We start from the raw sequence: 23,441 nt of genomic DNA on the forward strand, positions 1-23,441 counted from the left end.
GGCTGGCTCCGAGAAAAATAACATAGACGCTAACCTTGAGAAAAATTCCAGTATTCTTTAACGATGTATACCGCATGATAATTGCATTGTTCAAACTCTGCGTGCTAGGAAGAGCAAAGGTTTACACCACCTTTCTCACGTTAAACCGTTTATTGAGAGATAATGTGCTTTTTTTAACTTGAGGTTTTAATGCAACATTTTGGTTTACTTGCAAATATATTACGGATTCAAGGTGCTTTCTGAGAGATACCAGGTGACACAGTGGTTAGTTTATTTGACAGCTACACGACTATATCACGACGCTACTAATGTGTGACACAATTCATCTTGTTGCTTTTGCGGTGTATCTGTTTTATATCTGCACAGTTTTTCTGAATTCTTCTGGAAAGTAAAACATGTTTTAGTAGTAACTTTTGTGGTATAGCAACAATGAGGCAGCCTTTTCCGTAGCACAACAATACGTTACAGCACAATACTTTCTTCATCACAACAATAAGCGTAATAACTAAGATATCTATACGCAAAGCATTTCACTTTTGTGTATCATCAGGTAAGTACATTGACTTCTGCAGAACTTAGCTTTCGGAGGACGATAACTACGACACTTCCACAAAGGTTATGTTGCGACAAGACGCACAGTTTAGCGCTACAGTACACGCATTTGAGTGATTAATCTTATACTTAAAACACTTAATTACAAAGAAAGTTTTCCGTGATACATTTCATTCCATTGCTGTAATTTGTAACACCTGAGGGTATAATTTCATTTATCCTCATGGGGGTACACGCCTACTTTGTGTACCATGTGTTTGGCAAGCGCAAGGAGCCCTAGCTAATATGGTATTTGCTTACACAACTTTACACTTCGGTACCATATTTCTGTAACACACAAATTACACAGCTATCTGATTATTTACCTGAGAGAGACAAACATTTTTTTTACTGCATTAGTGACAGATGTTTACGTAATTACACAGTTGAATAACTTCACACTTATGAAAATGTATTTTGTCTGTACTTTGTAAACTGTTCATATTTTTTCGGAACCATTGTGATACAATGAGAGCTTTGAATGATATATTTGGTATGGGATCATGATTTTTGAAGTACGTTTGAGGCAGATGACACTTTTGACATGAGCAGAGAATTTTTTTAGATTTTGAAATTATTGGAGGAAGCTACGACGATTTTGTGATTTGGCTGAGGTTTTATGATGTTATTATCACGACGACGATGTGTATTATGCTGCTGAGGTATGTTTATGGTCAAGAAGCTGATGCTATATGAGGAATTTGATTATGCTACGTATTTCATGTAATGAAATATTAAAGAAGCGTCGACGAATATATATATGTATAATAAGGTAAGGAGTAATGAGTAACGGTTAGGAACTCTGCCTTGTGAAGACGTATGTTGGAAACCGAGAATCGTACTTTTAGAATTATGAAATGTGTGTAAATGCGTGAATGTATCACAATGCCGACGAAAATTTTTGGACACTGTTATATTCATAGGATTTTGTTTTTACAGATTTGCAACGCTAATTCTTGACCTGTGAAATATTTAAGACTGCCATTGTAGTGGAAACTGCTGTCGTAAATATTTCCGTACGAAAGTTAAGTGACCACCTGCACGTAATACGTCGTGGGCACACAGCTGTGTCAGACACCTGGGCGACAGCCGCCTGAACAAAAAAAAAGCCATTAGCCTTCCAGCGGCACAGGTAGAAGAAAAAAGAGGCCATTATAATCGCTATTGACGTTCCTTTGTAGAAAGCATCGCAACATTTCATGACTATTGTCGTGCTAGTTGAGAGAAATGCCATATGGCGACAGAAATGCCTAATGAAATGACGAGAAATATTTTTACACCTGCACACCTGATTACGACAAGCGTCTTTCTACGAGAGTTAACTTATGAAATGTCACATGACTATTGAATGATATTTTTATGCTTTGCCTTTCATAGTTGCTTATTTCATTTGATATTTAGTTTCCAGCTGTTTTGCAGCATGGGTTTTATATAAAAAAAAAATTATTTGCTAATGTGAACACTTTCTGTCAACAGCTCTATTAAATAATTATTTTATGACCCATATTCTTCGAAATAGGAGCTCTTGGAATGGAAAGAACAATAAGAAGGGACTAATAACAGGAACTGCATACATAATTTTCTTTTCTAGTACTTAGGAATCTTTTGTAGAATTAGTTTTTGTGGTGCACCACTTTAATTACATAGTCATTAAGATGTGAATATACATTTCCCTTGTCTGCATTGTTGTCTTTACTGTAATATTTTTTCTGCTTGAGCGTTGTCATGTTTAGATATAATTTATTGCTTTTGCTTCTGCTGTTTGCCAGGCATAGTGTTATTGAATTTGACTTTGTATTATTCTGTTAAGCCAGTTTTACTAATGATTTCTTTTTATTGTTTGCTGCACATTGCCTTAGATTAGTTGTAGTATTACAATTGCTTTGCTAATTTCTTAATACTGCTTGCTTCGCAAATCTGCGTTTTTTTTTCATTGCTGTTTATATTAATTGTTTTATGTGATGCTGCATTGCCTCGTCCCTTGGTATATATATCTGAGCTCAGTAGATTTAAGTTAGCTTAAGAGGGGGTAGACTATATAAGAAACTAACTATGATGAATTGGAAGAAATACATTGAAAATCTATAAGAAAATGGTTTGGCCAAAACAGTATTTTGAAATAGGATATGAACCAAAAAAAAGTAGGGTTTAGGGACAACAGGTTTAGGTAGGATTTTCTTGGAAATAAATGATGAAGTAAGATAATGGAAAATAAATAATGAGGTAAGAAATATGTGAACATATATATATACAGAAAGCATGCTTGAATAGGATTTTTTTGGTGGAAACAAATGTGGAAATAAGACGAAAGATCTATGGAATGAAGTTTTGGGTTGGACTGCAGTACCAAAAGTTACACTGAAAACGAACCCTGTCCTTTCCATTGTGTTATCCCTATGTGTTTGTGTACCCTTGTGTATTTGTTTTCTTCCTGTCTCTGTGTAGTTTCATAGAATTTTTTCTTTTCTAATACTATTCACCATGATGAGGAATACTGTTATCCTCAAATATAATTGGTATTAATAATATGTTATTTACTTTGTAAAGATGTTAGACATTAGTAATTCTGTTCTGTTTTAATGCTCATGTGTGAAGTCGATGTTTCAATAATTATTCTGATCTTTTATGTATGTACTTATATCAAAATTCCTATAACATTGATGTATATGTTATTTTGATTCTTTTGTAAAGCCTGTACTACAAATGTTATCTATATTGTTATGTTCTTGAATGATGTGTTTTGTACCTTTGTTATTGTGTTCTTATGTTATAAAATTGTACTTGTCACCAGTTCATCATATTATTAACTTGTAAGTTACATTTCACTGCACACGTTTCTGTTGGTCATAGTATATGGACAATATGTGAGAAGTAGGGACTGTTAGTGTTTGTATGTGTGTTAATAATTCAGCAAGGGACTGGATAACAGCATTGCTGGTTCTAAGGACAATTCCAAAAACTTTGTGAGTGCACAAGTGGTGGTTATGGACTTGCTATATTCTCCGCAAGACTCTTCGATGGTGATTGTGCACCTGCACAGTCGCAACAGATGGCTGCTGGCCATCTCTACAAGGACTACATTGGGGCTGCATCTTTGCTGACTCACCAGTACCATTATTTCTGCAAGGACTGCAGTGGGTCTGCGCCTCTGGTGGCCCACCAATACCGTAATCTCTACCAGGACTACAGTGGGTCTGCTCTGTGATGACCTACCAAACGATATTCTTCAAAACTTCGATTGACTCCGCTGTGGGTTTGCTCTGTTGTGGCCCATTACCTGTCAGCATGTCAAGAGTCAGCACTGTCTTTCCGTTGGAAGGACAACGCTACTTTTTCAAGACTGCATGGAAATCCACTACTTCCGTGTGCATTTTCTTTTACTGCTCAGACTTTGAGAAAAACACTGCAATGTGATGAATGATCAGGACTGTCTTTATGGACTGTGAGAAAATTTTAGCTTTTGACCAACATTGTATCAATAAGTGTGTGCATTTGTTTTCTTTGTTATTGTAATTGTGAAAAAAAATTTTTAACAAATATGTATTGGCCAGTGCCCAACAAAATTTGTAAAATTTTTTGTGGGTAGCATGGGGGCTATGTAAGTAGGCTGTTTAGGTTTTTTATTGGTAACGCCACCTCAGTATGAAAATCACCGGCTGTGCTGTGTGCAGTCTGTGGCTGCTTTGCATTGTTGTAATACTCAACCATTGTAGTGTTAGGCAGCTGGCTGTGAACAGCGCGTAACGTTGCGCAGTTGGAGGTGAGCCGCCAGCAGTGGTGGATGTGGGGAGAGAGATGGCGGAGTTTTGGAAGTTGTCATGAACTGCTCTATATGTATATATATATATATATATATATATATATATATATATATATATATATATATATATATATATATATATATATATGATGATATAAAGGTAAATACATTCTTTGTTCTCTATTAATATCTTTCATTTGCTAACTATCCCTATCAGTAGTTAGTGCCTTCCATAGTTTGAATCTTTTATTTAGCTGGCAGTAGTGGCGCTCGCTGTATTGCAGTAGCTTGAGCAGCGAAGATTTTTGTGAGGTAAGTGATTTGCGAAAGGTATAGTTTAATGCTAGTCAGGGCCATTCTCTTGTAGAGATTATTGAAAGTCAGATTGCGTTGCGCTAACAAAATATTGTGTGTTGAAAGTCAGATCGCGTTGCGCTAAAAAAATATTGTGTGTCAGGTTAAGCACAGTCGTGTAAAATTGTTCAAAGGGGAAGTTTCAAGACCAACACAGAATAAGGACTAAATATACGGTAAAACAGAGAAAATAAAACATTTGTAATGCTCAACATAGAAAACCAGAAAAACCACAGTTTGTGGCAACAAGGTACATAAAAAAAACTTGTCTTTTTTAAAATTAGTGAATACTTTCTTAAAAACTCAAATTGTATATGTACAGAGAGTGAAGGTCATTTTTGTTTGTTTAGTAGAAAGAAAATAAGAAACCACTAATGATGCTTTAACTTCAGCGAAACACGTCTGGGATAAACAAGAAGAGAGTGATGGTCATTTTTGTTTGTTTAGTAGAAAGAAAATAAGAATCCACTAATGATGCTTTAACTTCAGCGAAACATGTCTGGCATAAACAAGAAGACACGGTCGAGATGAATACTCACTACTTCAGTATACAGTACACGTTGAGTTACAAAAAGGTACGACCAAACTTTCAGGAAACATTCCTCACATACAAATAAAGCAAAGATGTTATGTGGACATGTGTTCGGAAACGCTTAATTTCCATGTTAGAGCTCATTTTAGTTTCGTCAGTATGTACTGTACTTCCTTTATTCACCGCCAGTTGGCCCAATTGGAGGAAGGTAATGTTGACTTCGGTGCTTGTGTTGACATGCGACTCATTGCTCTTCAGTACTAACATCAAGCACATCAGTACGTAGCATCAACAGGTAAGTGTTCATCACGAACGTGGTTTTGCAGTCAGTGCAATGTTTACAAATGCGGAGTTGGCAGATGCCCATTTGATGTATGGATTAGCACGGCGCAATAGCCGTGGCGCGGTACGTTTGTACCGAGACAGATTTCCAGAACGAAGGTGTACCGACAGGAAGAAGTTCGAAGCAATTAATCGGCGTCTTAGGGAGCAAGGAACATTCCAGCCTATGACTCGCGACTGGGGAAGACCTAGAACGACGAGGACACCTGCAATGGGCGAGGCAATTCTTCGTGCAGTTGACGATAACCCTAATGTCAGCGTCAGAGAAGTTGCTGCTGTACAAGGTGTAACGTTGACCACGTCACTGTATGGAGAACCAGTTGTTTCCGTACCATGTACAGCGTCTGCAGGCACTATCAGCAGCTGATTGGCCTCCACGGTTACACTTCTGCGAATGGTTCATCCAACAATGTGTCAATCCTCATTTCAGTGCAAATGTTCTCTTTACGGATGAGGCTTCATTCCAACGTGATCAAATTGTAAATTTTCACAATCAACATGTCTGGGGTGACGAGAATCCGCACGCAATTGTGCAATCACGTCATCAACACAGATTTTCTGTGAACGTTTGGGCAGGCATTGTTGGTGATGTCTTGATTGGGCCCCATGTTCTTCCACCTACGCTCAATGGAGCACGTTATCATGATTTCATACGGGATACTCTACCTGTGCTGCTAGAACATGTGCCTTACAAGTACGTTACAACATGTGGCTCATGCACGATGGAGCTCCTGCACATTTCAGTCGAGGTGTCCGTACGCTTCTCAACAATAGATTCGGTGACCGATGGATTGGTAGAGGCGGACAAATTCCATGGCCTCCACGCTCTCCTGACCTCAACCCTCTTGACTTTCATTTATGGGGGCATTTCAAAGCTCTTGTCTACGCAACCCCGATACCAAATGCAGAGACTCTTCATGCTCTTATTGTGGACGGCTGTGATACAATACGCCATTCTCCAGGGCTGCATCAGCCCATCAGGGATTCCATGCGACGGAGGGTGGATGCATGTATCCTCGCTAACGGAGGACATTTTGAACATTTCCTGTAACAAAGTGTTTGAAGTCACGCTGGTACGTTCTGTTGCTGTGTGTTTCCATTCCATGATTAATGTGATTTGAAGAGAAGTAATAAAATGAGCTGTAACACGGAAAGTAAGCGTTTCCGGACAAATGTCCACATAACATATTTTCTTTCTTTGTGCGTGAGAAATGTTTCCTGAAAGTTTGGCCGTATCTTTTTGTAACACCCTGTATATATTGAGTCACCATCTATTGTTACCAAGAATGACTCCAAAAGTATCATAGGAGCTGAAAAGTTTGTGGGACAAAAGTTGCATGGGCCAACGAGGCCCATAATATGACGTTCATTTTTTGTTGCTGTATGTACTCGCTCCAGAGTTATGAAGGTCAACTTTGTTTTTTTAAATGGGGTGCTATATTTTGGTACTTATTCTCTGATAGCGGCTATCGAGACGAATCCATTAATGTGCAACAGTAAGGTCTTTGAAGGTGAATGACAGTCGCTAAGGTGGCATGAACGTCCACTTACAGAAGGTGTTCGAAGTGATTCATTTATTTATTCACGCCACGTTACGTAGGACCAATTGGAGGAGCAAATCTCCAATGTCATGAAACATGTCAGTACATGAAATTACAACATAAAATTAATAACAGATAAAAATAAAATGTTTACGAGCCTGAAAAAAGTCAGTCCATAAGTTTAAGTAAACGCAATCAACAATATAACAAGAATCAGTTTAATTTTTCAAGGAACTCCTCGACAGAATAGAAGGAATGACCCATGAGGAAACTCCTCAGTTTCGATTTGAAAGCGCATGGATTACTGCTAAGATTTTTGAATTCGAGCGGTAGTTTATTGAAAATGGATGCAGCAGTATACTGCACACCTTCCTGCACAAGAGTTAAGGAAGTCGGATCCAATTGCAGGTTTGATTTCTGCGGAGTATTAACTGAGTGAAAGCTGATTCTTGTTGAGAATAATCTAATATTGTTAGATTTCTGCGGAGTATTAACTGAGTGACAGCTGCTTCTTCTTAGGAATAATCTAATATTGTTAACAAGAAATGACAGTAAGGAATATATACATTGAGAGGCCAATGTCAAAATACCCAGACTCGTGAACAGGGGTCGACAAGAGGTTAGCGAACTTGCACCACTTACTGTCCGAACCGCCCGTTTCTGAGCCAAAAATATCCTTTTAGAATGGGAAGAGTTACCCCAAAATATAATGCCATACGACATAAGCGAATGAAAATAAGCAAAGTAGACTAGTTTTCGTGTCGAGCGATAACTAACTTCAGATACCGTTCGAATAGTAAAAGTGGCTGCATTAAGTCTTAGAACAAGATCCTGAACGTGGGCTTTCCACGACAGTTTACTATCAATCTGAACACCTAGATATTCGAACTGTTCAGTTTCACTAATCATATGCCCATTCCATGAACGTTGTCCCATGCAGCATTTGTCCCACAAAACTTTTCAGCTACTATCATACTTCCGGAGCTATTCTAGGTGGCAATAGTTAGTGACTCACCCTATATATATATATACCAACGTCATATTATGGCCCCCGTTGTCCCATGCAGTATATATATATATATATATATATATATATATATATATATATATATACTGCATGGGACAACGGGGGCCATAATATGACGTTGGTTTTTTGTTGCTAGGCTGGGTCGCGTCAGAGATATGAAGGTCAACTTTGTTCTCTTAAATGGGATTCAACAGTTTGGTACTTATTTTCTGATAGTGGCTAACGAGACGAATCCACTGATGTGTAACAGTAAGGTCTTGGAAGGTCAACGAAGGTCAAAAAGGAGGTTCAAATGGCTCTGAGCACTATGCGACTTAACTTCTGAGGTCATCAGTCGCCTAGAACTTAGAACTAATTAAATCTAACTAACATAAGGACATCACACACATCCATGTCCGAGGCAGGATATGAACCTGCGAGCGTAGCGGTCGCTCGGCTCCAGACTGTAGCGGCTACTCCGGCCGGCTCAAAAAGGAGGCATGAACGTCCATTTACAGAAGGTGTTCGAAGTGATGACCATTGGTATCAATGCAGTTTTGCAGTCTTCTTATCATAGATTGAATGGTATTCCTTATCACTTCGGCACTTATGTTATATATATATATATATATATATATATATATATATATATATATATATATATATATATATGGCAGAGGTCCAAATAACCTAGAACACTAAAATTATAGCCGGCCCCGGTGGCCGTGCGGTTCTGGCGCTGCAGTCCGGAACCGCGAGGCTGCTACGGTCGCAGGTTCGAATCCTGCCTCGGGCATGGGTGTGTGTGATGTCCTTAGGTTAGTTAGGTTTAAGTAGTTCTAAGTTCTAGGGGACTTATGACCTAAGATGTTGAGTCCCATAGTGCTCAGAGCCATTTGAACTAAAATTATAAACAGGATCAGAATGAAACGTGTCAGATGATAGTCACTGGAGTGTGTTGAGAAAAAGTGTACGTTAGGCACACATTAATTTTTAAGCTAAATGTAGAAATGGATAGCACGCCTTTCCGAGCAGAGCAGATAAAAAATAGTGCCTAATCTAGATGTAACATAACGCCGAGTGTTAGCGGCTCAAAAAAGAAGGCTGAGATCCCTGCCGTCAGATGGCAGTGGCTACCTGGGAATGAGAGGTGATTCATTCCGGTCAGCGTCAGTGGCAGCAATCTGTAAACCTACAATTTTTTCTATCTTATTATTGTTATCTTCCTGCTTTCTTAACTTCTTTATACATAAATCGTTAATTAAGGGCATTTCTGTTTTCTAATTAGTTTTAGGTTTCCATGCGTATAAAGCTGCTACATTATTAAAACACTAAGGAACGAAATAAATTCCGTTTTATGCTCATGTGCATCCTAATATTGTGAAATCAAAAATTGTCCTATTCACAAGGAGGTAGTCAGGTGTAAATGGTGATAGATAAAAGACCAGGGTCTGTTCTCACTCAGTTCGCGTTTGGATGGCTGTAAGAATGACTGGAGACCACATATCCGTTACACCAAAATACTCCGAAATAATGTCGGTGCACTTCGTATTCATCTTGCGAAACATCGAAAATGAAGAGGTAGAAACAAGGTATCTTATCAGATTATTACGCACCAGTACCATAAGCAGCAGGCTTCTTAAATATTTAACCTGAGATCAACTGTACAGTAGGAATGACTTCAGGAAGCGTGGGAGTCACACAAGAATCCTTACATGAGTTGAAGGTACCCAAAGGCTTCTGCGGAGCGTTATATTCGAACCAGTGCATGATTGCACAGCAGGTACCCTACATCGTTTTTCGGTATGATAGGATGACATGCTTATAAACGACATTATTACTCCCGTGTAGGCTTCCTCCACATATGAATAACCCCAATACTTGCCTAAATGGCGAAATATTGGTGAGCAGGGTGCATCGATTCATGTGGATTTCGACGTAATTGTAGCCTGCTGCCTGCGTATACAAAAGTGCAGCTTGATTTGTCCAGATGACTTTCCTCCATGCATCGAGCGTACTGTGGCGCAGAGGCAAAGTACACTACTGGCCATTAAAATCGCTACACCACGAAGATGACGTCTACAGACGCGAAATTTAACCGACAGGAAGAAGATGCTGTGATATGCAAATGATTAGCTTTTCAGAGCATTCACACAAGATTGGCGCCGGTGGCGACACCTACAAGTTGCTGACATGAGGAAAGTTTCCAACCGATTTCTCATACACAAACAACAGTTGACCGGCGTTGCCTGGTGAAACGTTGTTGTGATGCCTCGTGTAGTGGTTGGACAAAATGCGTACCATCACCTTTCCGACTTTGATAAAGGTCGGATTGTAGCCTATCGCGATTGCGGTTTATCGTAACGCGACATTGCGGCTCGCGTTGGTCGAGATCCAATGACTGTTAAGAAAATACGGAATCGGTGGGTTCAGGAGAGTGATACGGAACGCCGTGCTGGATCCCAACGGCCTCGTATCACTAGCAGTCGAGATGACAGGCATCTTATCCACATGGCTGTAACTGATCGTGCAGCCACGTCTCGATACCTGAGTCAACAGATGGGGACGTTTGCAAGACAACAACCATCTGCAGGAATAGTTCGAAGACGTTTGCAGCAGGATGAACTATCAGTTCACAGACCATGGCTGCGGTTATCCTTGACGCTCCATCACAGGCAGGAGCGCCTGCGATGGTGTACCCAACGACGAACCTGGGTGCACGAATGGCAAAAGGTCATTTTTTCGGATGAATCCAGATTCTGGTTACAGCATCATGATGGTCGCATCCGTGTTTAGCGACATCGCAGTGAACGCACATTGGAAGCGTGTATTCGTCATCGCCATACTGGCGTATCACCCGGCGTGATGGTATGGGGTGCCATTGGTCACACGTCTCGGTCACCTCTTGTTCGCATTGACGGCACTTTGAACAGTCTACGCAACATTTCAGATGTGTTACGACCCGTGGCTCTACCTCTCATTCGATCCCTGCGAAATCCTACATTTCAGCAGGATAATGCACGACCGCATGTTGCAGGTCCGGTACGGGCCTTTCTCGATACAGAAAATGTTCGACTGCTGCCATGGCCAGCACGTTCTCCAAATCTCTCACCAATTGAAAACGTCTGGTCAATGGTGGGCGAGCAACTGGCTCGTCACAATACGCCAGTCATTACTCTTGATGAACTGTAGTATCGTGTTAATGCTGCATGGGCAGCTGTACCTGTACACGCCATCGAAGCCATGTTTGACTCAATGCCCAGGCGTATCAAGGCCGTTATTACGCCCAGAGGTGGTTGTTCTGGGTACTGGTTTCTCAGGATACGTGCACCCAATTTGCGTGGAAATGTAATCACATGTCAGTTCTAGTATAATATATTTGCCCAATGAATACCCGTTTATCATCTGCATTTCTTCTTGGTGTAGCAATTTTAATGGTCGGTAGTGGATGTGCCTTTTGACGTGCAGTGGCTTCTGCTCACAATAGCGAGGCCGTGATTCTGGTCGCTAGCCTGCTCACTAGATATCGATTAAAAAGTGATGTGCTACGTTCTGGTCTGACCGTTCGCTATTACGAAACGCAGCACTCTACAGAGATTTGGAATCAGCACGTTGTTGCCATCGTTAGATTGTCGGAGCCTGGTTTTCCCCGAACAGAGGTAATGTCGACACAGTAGAACACGAAAAGCCCATGCACTGCACGCCAACGGAGTTGTTTGCTTGTCTGTCGTGACACCGACTGTCACGCCGATGGCCAGTAGAGGATGTGAGGACATCCTGCTCGTATGACTTCTGCAGTCCCACCATTCGTCGCAGTGACCAAAGCGCCCTGTTTCCAAGCGAACAAACTGAGGGAAGCGGCGCAGTGGTTAGCACAATGGAGTCGTATTCGGAACGTTGGCGGTTCAAAGCCACTTTGAACCATTCAGATGTGGATGTTCCGCGATATCCCTATAACGCTTAAGGTAAATGCTTGAATGGTTCCTTAAAAAGGGCATTACCATTTTCTTATACTAGTATTCCCAGCTGAGCTTGTTCTCCATCTACAATGACTTTTTCGTCAACGGAAAGTTAAAACCTGGTCTTTTTTCCTTTTCTTGCTTCACGAGAGCAGCGATCTAATTCGATTGCTCATTAACGTATTTTGACCAGCGGCATATGGATTATAATTATCCATAATCGCAATTGCGAATACATTTAAAGTGTAGGTAAAAAGGGCTAATGCACACTATGTACAAGAACCAAGAAAAAAAAAGGAAAGACCAAGGCAGCAATGTGGTCTTCAGTCCAGAGACTGGTTTAATGCAGCTCTCCATGCTACTCCACCCTGTGCAAGCTTTTTCATCTCCCAGTACCTACTGCAACCTACATCCTTCTGAATCTGCTTAGTGTATTGATCTCTTGGTCTCCCTCTACGATTTTTACCCTCCACGCTGCCCTCCAATGCTAAATTGGTGATCCCTTGATGCCTCAGAATATGTCCTACCAACCGATCCCTTCTTCTGTCAAGTTTTGCCACAAACTTCTCTTCTCCCCAATTCTAGTCAATACTTCCTCATTAATTATGTGATCTACCCATCTAATCTTCAGCAATCTTCTGTAGCAACACATTTCGAAAGCTTCTATTCTCTTCTTGTCCAAAATATTTATCGTCCATGTTTCACTTCCATACATGGCTACACTCCATACAAACACTTTCAGAAACGACTTCCTGACACTTAAATCTATACTCGATGTTTCCAAATTTCTCTTCTTTAGAAACACTTTCCTTGCTATTGCCGGTCTACATTTTATATCCTCTCTACTTCGACTATCATCAGTTATTTTGCTCCCCAAATAGCAAAACTCCTTTATTAATTTTAGTGTGTCATTTCCTAATCTAATTCCCTCAGCATCACCCGACTTAATTAGAGTACATTCCATTATCCTCGTTTTGCTTTTGTTGATATTCATCTTATATCCTCCTTTCAAGACTCTGTCCATTGCGTTCAACTGCTCATCCAAGTCCTTTGCTGTTGTAAGGTGTCAGGCAAATGCAACACCTTCCATGAAAACACTGACATGATAACCAAATCCAGTAGTATGTCACATACCTCCGAATAAATCGTGACATTAAATTAACCAAAGTAATACGAGTAACGAGTGAGCAAATGGAATACCACAGACTAACACAAGAACGCCTAAATGCATGACATACCTTCCCACCGAGGGACAGACGCAGTTCCGAGGGGAGAAACGAGAAGCCGAGAGCAGAACCGTGTTAAGCTGGAAGGCCCTACGATAAGGGACGGACGGACACCCACGTCGCCAGCTAACTGCTAGGACCACACCACCCGCAAGTTTTAGCGTGAGACTTTTTCGCGTCTCTGTTACCTCAGGACCACCCCCCAGCCCGTGTTAAAAGCTAGAGCCCTCCAGAAGAACAGTATAGATCTTACGATAACACAAAAAGGGCTACACCACCCGCAAGTTTTAGCGTGAGACTTTTTCGCGTTTCTGTTACGTTAGGACCACCCCCCATCCCATGTTAAAAGATATAGCCCTCCAGAAGAACAGTATAGATCTTACGATAATTCTAAAAGGACCACACCAGCTGCAAGTTTTAGCGTGAGCCTTTTTCGCGTCTCTGTTACGTTGCAAACTTTAAAAACATTGCCCCACCACGAAAAGTATAACGTTTCTCATTGGATAGACAGAATTTTTGTGGGCGGAGCTTAAGGTTAACATTGAGACCCTGATTGGTCAGATGAAAACACAGCCAGATAGTTTTTTTTTAACCAACTTTGTTAAATTGTAGTAAGGAGAAGTTAGGACGGAGTGTTACTTCCGAGACGGCGAGGTGAGCGGAGCTGAGCTGCCCGCTGCCCCCTGACGAACACCGACAAGGTAAAGAACGCACGCAATGCCGCATTTTTGAGCGCATAAGGCTTCACTCAGAACTGCAGAAGTCTCATCTGTTACATCCCCTTTACGTAATACTAGTGTCGATCGTCAATTAAGGCTCATGGTGTTCACATTTGCCACTTGAAGTAAAAATCTGAAACGCGATGATTTTTCTGTTATATAGTTATTGGGAAGCCACATCAGCCACTGTAATTTACGACAAGTTAGATAGGTAATTAAAGATAATTGAGGGTCACTGTAGACCATTTTGATAGTTTTCTCTTTTGTGAAACTTAATTTAAACCTAGATTATAGATGTGATATGGCATAGGTCATCCTTCGATCCATTGTAGAACTTGGAAACCCATTCAGGGAATATTCGTTCACATTTTTGTTGAACGCAGTCGGTTTTTACCATCCTGTATTAAAACATTTCCTTTTATCAATAGTGCAATTTATAAACGATGTTTTGTGAGTAGAATAAAATTTCCAATGGTAAACTTAACGGCTTTTTCGACGTTATTTTACCAGCTAACTAAAAATAGGAAAGCCTTGAACCCCTTCCACTAAATTTAGTTAGTATTAAGATACTTTTACAGGGAGTGCAATGGAGCTGACGCTGAAATCATTAAGTATTTGGTTATATCATCGCTAGTCTCACTGAACTCTTCTGAATTCTACATGTCATGTGTAGTCTGGCGTCTCCTTACCAGCAACAGGTGCCAGGTTCAAACTAGCCAATTCCCTAAAAAACAGGCTCAGAGCGTCGTTGCGCGAAAGTGGTAGGGCGACACGATATAGAACAAACAGACACCACGCAGAATGTTTAAACTGTCTCTGACAGAATAACAATGTCATCGGCGAACCTCAATGATTTTATTTCTTCTCCATGGATTTTAATACCTACTCCGAATTTTTCTTTTGTTTCCTTTACTGCTTGCTCAATATACAGACTGAATAACATCGGGGATAGGCTACAATCCTGTCTCAATCCCTTCCCAATCACTGCTTCCCTCTCATGTCCCTCGACCCTTATAACTGCCATCTGGTTTCTGTACAAATTCTAAATAGCCTTTCGCTCCCTGTATTTTACTCCTGCCACCTTCATAATTTGAAAGAGAGTATTCCAGTCAACATTGTCAAAAGCTTTCTCTAAGTCTGCAAATGCTAGAAACATAGGTTTGCCTTTTCTAAATCTAGCTTCTAAGATAAGTCGTAGGGTCAGTATTGCCTCACGTGTTCCCATGTTTCTACGGAATCCAAACTGATCTTCCCCGAGGTCGGCTTCTATAAGTTTCTCCTTTCGTCTTTAAAGAATTCGCGTTAGTATTTTGCAGCCGTGGCTTATTAAACTGATAGTTCGGTAATTTTCACATCTGTCAACACCTGCTTTCTTTGGGATTGGAATTATTATATTCTTCTTGAAGTCTGAGGGTATTGCGCCTGTCTCATACAAATTGTCACCAAATGGTAGAGTTTTTCAGGACTGGCTCTCCAATGGCTGTCAGTAGTTCTAATGGAATGTTGTCTACTCCAGGGGCCTTGTTTCGACTTAGGTCTTTCGGTGCCCTGTCAAAGTCTTCACCAAGTATCAATCTCCCATTTCATCTTCATCTACATCCTCTTCCATTTCCATAATATTGTCCTCAAGTACATCGCCCTTGTATAGACCCTCTGTATACTCCTTCCACCTTTCTGCTTTCTCCTCTTTGCTTAGAACTGGGTTTCCATCTGAGCTCTTGATATTCATACAAGTTGTTCTCTTTTCTCCAAAGGTCTCTTTAATTTTCCTGTAGGCAGTATCTATGGTACCCCTAGTGAGATAAGCCTCTACATCCTTACATTTGTCCTCTAGCCATCACTGCTTAGCCATTTTGCACTTCCTGTCGATCTCATTTTTGAGACGTTTGTATTCCTTTTTGCCTGGTTCATTTACTGCATTTTTATATTTTGTCCTTTCATTGTTTGAATTCAATATTTCTTCTGTTATCCAAGGATTTGTATTAGCCCTCGTTCTGTTACCTACTTGTTCCTCTGCTGCTGTTAGCATTAAAAAGTGCCTAAGGCAAAGTTGTAGCATTTCTCCATTGGTATTGAGCCTGTAAGAAACAATGACAGAAGTAGAATAAAGATTCGGGAGTGGGATTGAAATTGAACAATAAGGTTCCCTGACTTATCTACTGTCTGTGAATGTGAGGAAAAATTACAGATCGTACTGAATGGAATGAACCGACGGACGAGCAAAGAATTTGGACCGAGTGAACCAAAGAAATACGGAAATAATGAAGAGTATGAGAAATAAGACTAGGGATAAGCTTGACATTAAAATTGTGAACAATGTAGTAGATGACGTGAAAGAATTCTGCTACCTTGAAAGCAAAATCACGCATGACGGACGAAGCAAGAAAGATATGACACACTAGTAAATATAAAGAGGACATTCCTCGCTAAAAGAAATCCATTAGCATCAAAACCAGAAAACAATTTGAAATAGATATAGATGGTATTGTACGTTTGGAGCACTGCATTGTATCAAAATGAATCATGGGTTTTTGCAAAGTTGGGAAAAAAGAGAATCGTGTTACAGAAAGATGCTGAAAACTGATTACATTGGTAAGATGAGAGGAGGTCTTCCTCAGAGTCGACGAGGTTAGAAATTTTTGGGATTTGAGGTCCGCCAGTCACGCAAAACAGCGTTTTTCTCAGTACCCAAACATGTTTCAGCACCACTGTGCTATCATCAGATGGTTTTCGTTTATATTTATTGTGCAATGGCCGGCCGGTGTGGCCGTGCGGTTCTAGGCGCTTCAGTCTGGAACCGCGTAACCGCTACGGTCGCAGGTTCGAATCCTGCCTCGGGCATGGATGTGTGTGATGTCCTTAGGCTAGTTAGGTTTATGTAGTTCTAAGTTATAGGGAACTGATGACCATAGATGTTAAGTCCCATAGTGCTCAGAGCCATTTGAACCATATTCTGCAATGTTAACATTTTTGTTACATGATTATAAAATTATGTGCATTTTTTGTTCAAACAACAGATGCATCACAACATTGCAGCATGATACGGAGAATGGAAGTGCTTGCCACACGAAAACGTAAGTAAATACGAAAAAAGGCGCAAAAACATCGCTAAAAACTAAATTACACTCTAGTAGGTAGGTTAACTCTCAGCAAAAAAACTTTCTCATCAACATCGTTTGGTTGCAGATGACAAGCTACCTGTAATAATTAACACAAAAGTGGTCCAGAAAATACATGCTCACCAAATGTAAAGGTATTTACATAAAGAAACGATCTGTTGTTTGAACTAAAAATGCACATAATTTTATAATCATGTAACAAAAATGTTCACATTGCTGAATAAATATAAACGGAAACCCACTGATGGTGGCACAGTGGTGCCGAAACATGTTTGGGTACTGAGGAAAACGGTGTTTTGCGTAACTGGCGGACCTCAAATCCTAAACATTTTAACTGAAAACACGGCCAATACAAGAAGCTGCAAACTAAAAGATGGAGGTTAGAAATATTTGCAAAGTACTGATTAGAAGAAGGGACAAGGTTGTAGGAGAAGGGGAATGACATGATACTAGAGGAAATGTAGACGGCAAAGTCTGTGGGGGCAGACAGAAATGAAATACCTCCAACAAGTTCAGTATACTACTACGATGGGACAGGAGAAGGAGTCGCGGCGGATGCACCATACCAATCTGATAAAAAAAAAAAAAAATTCTACCCACTCAGAGGCACCATAATACGAAATACGAGGCTTACCGAGCTTTGCACTAGAGTGTAAAGTATCAGACATTCTTCGAGCAACAGCTTTTTATAATGTGAGTTGTCTAGTTTTGCCGATGAAGACGTCCCTCGAATGCCTGGAAGGCGACATTTATCCGAGCACGAAACTCGGCGTTCCCCGCTACAGCTGCGACGCGCACAGTGCGTGTGGTTTCTCCCACTTGGCGCTTTTCAGCGACGGGACAATGCGACAGCGGACCGAGGACAAGAGAAACCAGAGAGAAGAAAAAAATACTTTAGTCTGGAGCGCGGCGGGCGCGCTCGCACTCTTCATCACATCACATCACATCGCGTCGAGTCGCGGGGCAGGGGCTGGCGCGGTCCTCATCGCCGCGATGGCCGAATAATAACTCGGCTTTCCGTGTGGCGTCGGGGACGCCTGGCGCACTCCGCTATGATTGCTAGGCTTCCTAATTGCCCCCAGGCCCGGCCGAGCCCAGGGCGTGGCGGCCCTATGCTCCGCACTCTCCCTCCGCCTGCACTTTGCCTCATCTCGCCACTGGAAAACACCTGCAGTGCACGCCGTAGCGACGAGAGCGCCAATTCTTCCCCTCGACTTGCGGCGCATGTAATACGGTGCACGTGAGATGCGAATTTTTTTGCACCTGCTGTAACATTAACTACCACCTTGCGTGAGTATACGTGCTGGTTATTTTCGCTGTGGATTTTAACTAATGAATTGCGCTTAATAATTACACCGCCTGACAAAAACAAGTGAAGCACAAAGATGACATTGTCGGATGTAGATGTCATTTGTACACGTACGCACCATCAGTGGTTATGTAAATGATCAGATTTGCAGTTCTCTGTGACGCCGGCTAGGAAATATAAGGAGCGTGAACATAAATGTTGAGTGATGTAATGCCACTTTCTCGGACGAGAAATAAAAAATCAAAAATTAGCTCGATTTCCCCCCAAGTCCCAAATTCCCAGAAAAGTGAATAAGCGAACGAAGTTCCATTTATCACTGTTATTAGGACAATAACAAGTAATTAAATCAGTAATCTAAGACTTGAAAATTTAGCATTCTACGAAAGAAAGATTAAATTTCAGTAAAATTAAAATCAAAATCATAATAAATCGCAAAATTAGCATAAATTAACATTCGCAAAGTAGAACCAACGATCTCAAAGAATACTCCGTGTGAGTACTCTTTGGGAATCGTGAGTAATGACTAAGCATAATTCAATGCATTGTCACTACGTTACGAGAGTTAGCCGAAGCAGGTCATATATTTGAATGCTCGTACATGTAGGCGCGCTTAGATTGTTTTTGAGATTGAATAATTGCGATCTATTTTGACGCAGTAATACGATCTTCTGACTTCAAATATCACGGCATTAGAATTCGAACGGAGGACTTTTACCTACTAGAATAAAGTGAACTTTTAACTAGATAATTGAACTAAACATTACTTAGACAGCGATTTAGGCAACGAACACTGATAGACAATTTTCATTCATAAAAGCCAGTGGTTTATGCAACTTCAGTGATAGGTCCGAAGCATATAATTTAAATCCCCCCAACACCTGGGAAAGTTTTCTTCTCAGGGCTCGGTTACGAAGTGACTGATATTATGCAATGAAACACCCTCTCGTGCCAAGTCGTGCATTTGTGATTTAAAATTCTATCAAATTATTGACATGAAACTCTCGAGTAATAATTACGCGCAGCGATAATATTTGACTGTAGCGCTCGGCGCTTATGTAGAATCTTTGACTCAAATAACAAGCCCACTATTACGATTTCATAGATACTTGAAATTACGACCAGCTTGTAGGGAATTTGTTGTGGATGTGACTGTATTGGTTTTATCATTAATATTTCATCATTAATCAGTTAAACATCGATTACGAACGATTAATTACAATTCTTGGTGAAGTAAATATCTCACGCACGTCGACATTTCGGTTCAGCACTGTTATTTTGTGCAACGTCGTCTTCGTAACTTGATAACGATCTCAACACTCTACCGACTGTCGCCAAGTTTTAGCCGAGACCAAGTACAAATCAAACCAAATCATCAAGAAGAAGAGGCGTTATAGTGACCATTGTCAAAGGAAGGAGATGACGCGTCTTCATGTGAGGCAGCGGTATGAGCACCTGACAGAGTTTGAAATGAGGCTCATTTTGAGTGTCCATACGGCCGGCTGGTCGCATGGTATGATATCTTGATCTGAGCGGCATTCGTATGTGACAGTGGCTCGATGTTGGATTGTATGATGATATGCATTTGGTATTAATAAACTGTAGCAGCTTGCAAGGAAAGGTCTCAGAATTAGTAATAACAAAGAACAACCACCTTCAACCACAAATCGTGGTTTTATTAAGATGCACGATGCATTCGAGCTCTGGGGGCTCATTCTTGTGTTAGTGCTTTGGGTTTTAATGTTACAGTGCGTGCCCTGTTCAACATAGATCTAAATACAGCATACTTGTGTACGTTTTGATTGTGTGATGATGCATCCATTGTCATATCAGTGTAAGTTGGTTATCTGTAAATGCAAACATTGCGTTCTTGCTGTCCATACGGCCGGCTGGTCGCATGGTATGATATCTTGATTTGAGCGGCATTCGTATGTGACAGTGGCTCGATGTTGGATTGTATGATGATATGCATTTGGTATTAATAAACTGTAGCAGCTTGCAAGGAAAGGTCTCAGAATTAGTAATAACAAAGAACAACCACCTTCAACCATAAATCGTGGTTTTATTAAGATGCACGATGCATTCGAGCTCTGGGGGCTCATTCTTGTGTTAGTGCTTTGGGTTTTAATGGTACAGTGCGTGCCCTGTTCAACATAGATCTAAATACAGCATACTTGTGTACGTTTTGATTGTGTGATGTTGCATCCATTGTCATATCAGTGTAAGTTGGTTATCAGTAATTGCAAACATTGCGTTCTTGCTGTCCATACGGCCGGCTGGTCGCATGGTATGATATCTTGATTTGAGCGGCATTCGTATGTGACAGTGGCTCGATGTTGGATTGTATGATGATATGCATTTGGTATTAATAAACTGTAGCAGCTTGCAAGGAAAGGTCTCAGAATTAGTAATAATAAAGAACAACCACCTTCAACCACAAATCGTGGTTTTATTAAGATGCACGATGCATTCGAGCTCTGGGGGCTCATTCTTGTGTTAGTGCTTTGGGTTTTAATGTTACAGTGCGTGCCCTGTTCAACATAGATCTAAATACAGCATACTTGTGTACGTTTTGATTGTGTGATGATGCATCCATTGTCATATCAGTGTAAGTTGGTTATCTGTAAATGCAAACATTGCGTTCTTGCTGTTCATTAACAACTGTGAGATCTAAGAAATTAATGGAATGGTCAGATTCATGTTCAACTGTAAACTTTATTTTATTGTGGGGGGACCGGAATAATGTGAGAAGTTCATCAAGTAAATCTGTTGTGCCCCATCAGATTGGAGAAGAGTGTCATCCACTGAAAGGCGTATGTACTCGTTGGCAGCGATGATGAGGCATTGTAGAATCTCTGACCAGAGCAGTTGCGCTCGAGGCTCAGTGCAGTACAGTTGTCTGTTGGGAGTAGTAGCCGAGTTATGTAGCGGAGAGGAGTATGTCAGTAGTGGTAGCGCAGAGCAGTCGGCGGGCGTCGGCACCGCAATGGTCGAGATTCAGGACAAGGTATATTATTAAGCAGCTTTGCGATCAGCTAATGATGTTAATTAAGTGTAATTTCTGTAAGAATCGCCCCCAATAATAATTTTTATTTAAAAGCAATTTTTTAACAAAGAATCATTTGATTTCCTTCCATTTCCTTTAAACAAAAAAATTTTTCAATTAACTTCAAAAAAAAATTAGTTATTGCGATGCATCTGCTGCAAGCTGTGGCGCAGAATAAGAGCAGAATTTTGACATGCAGTTTTACTAAGGTAAGAAATTAATTCTGATTTTTGCACAGGGCCAAAGACCGACATTTCGGTTTAATTGAGTTTGATTAACAGTGTACTTTCATTGTCATGGGATTATCTTTCATTACTTTATGGGAGCTTATACTTGGGTCAGATAGCTAATTTTTATTTAATTGTCTTTGTCATTAATATTTTTTGGGAAAGCTCACACTTAGCTCTGGCTCCCATTTACTAATAAATATAGTCATTTGAAATTTTCCGTGGGGAGGTTACACTTGGCGACACCCAGTCCAGGATCGTATTTCGTTGAGAATCTTTTGAAAAACAGTCTGATATCTGCTCTTATTGCTTAGATATAATTAGGATTTGGCGCAACGCTTTTACTAATCTTGTGACTTTCATTCTACAGGTCAACGGCAATTCGTTGCTCTGTTGCATTGGTGTGTTGTTTTTCCATTGTGCTTATTTGTTTTGTGATTAATTGTGACTATTGTAAAAATGCCGCGAAAGACTGTGAATAGTGTATCGCGAGGTATTATGAACGAAATAAGCGAATTAAATAACTTCACCAATAGTACTAGTGACACGCAGTGTAATGATGACAATCCTGCGTTCACTGACAATCAGAGTGTTCCAACCTCTAATGATGTAGACCTTAATGATGAACAAACGAAGTCGATTGTGTCTTCTGTTGATTTGATGACAATCGATGACGCGGGGCGCCCTATTGTAATGAGCGCTGCCCAGCTTAACACAACCGGATTACTAAATTCACGTGACGAACAGACAAATTTGTCTAATGAAAATGAGCAGGATACACAAAGTACGACGGATTTATTTAATTCCGAAATAATGTCTGACAGTGTACATCCGACTGACAAACCTTTTTGTGAATCTCAGAATAACCAAATGGTTACAGAAAGCGAGACAATTTTAGATCCACCATTAAACAGCACAGTGAATAAAATAGGTAATGTTACCTCGGATCAATTGATGGCATTATTGCTACAAGTTCTTGGAAAACAAGACAACACTTCCAAACAGTTTAATGAAAAATCAGATAACAATGATGTAAATCTCAGACAACTTAGTGAAGATAACAAACAACTTAGAGAACAGAACAAACAAGATAACGAAAACCTTAAACAACACTTAAATGAAAAATTAGACGACAATTCCAGACAGTTAAGCGAACAAATTAGAGCCGTTGCCGCGCAGTGTCATGACACTAAGGAACAGTTACGCGAGGAAATTGAGGCTTGTTCAAGAAAAAGTAACGAAGAAATTAGGTCTGTTGCTCATGAATTAAGGGAAATGCAAACAGCCACAACAGAAACACTTAGAGCGGAAATCAGTACAGTCGCTAAACAATGCTCGGAAAAGGCTACACAATTACGCGACGAATTTAAAGCAATGACAACAGAACTTTCGCGCACAATGGATGAAAAGATTGACGCGAAATTCGTACAACAGAACACACAGACTAACGAACGTCTTAGTCTTCACATACAGAACAGTGATACGCGTTTCCGCAAATTTATTGATGATCAAAATAAAGTCAAACGTCAAGTCATGGAAACGATCACTGCACAGAGACAAGAAGACAAACGTAAGATGTTTGCGAAAGCAAAAACATACGTAGACAACAATATTGCTACAATGTCCGATAAAATTAATACCATCGAACAGTTGAACGCGGAATTACGCGATGAAATTTCTGATCTTAAATCAAAAACAGATACGCATACAGCA

The sequence above is a fragment of the Schistocerca nitens genome, chromosome 6 (assembly GCF_023898315.1).
Source record: "Schistocerca nitens isolate TAMUIC-IGC-003100 chromosome 6, iqSchNite1.1, whole genome shotgun sequence".
NCBI lineage: Eukaryota > Metazoa > Arthropoda > Insecta > Orthoptera > Acrididae > Schistocerca > Schistocerca nitens.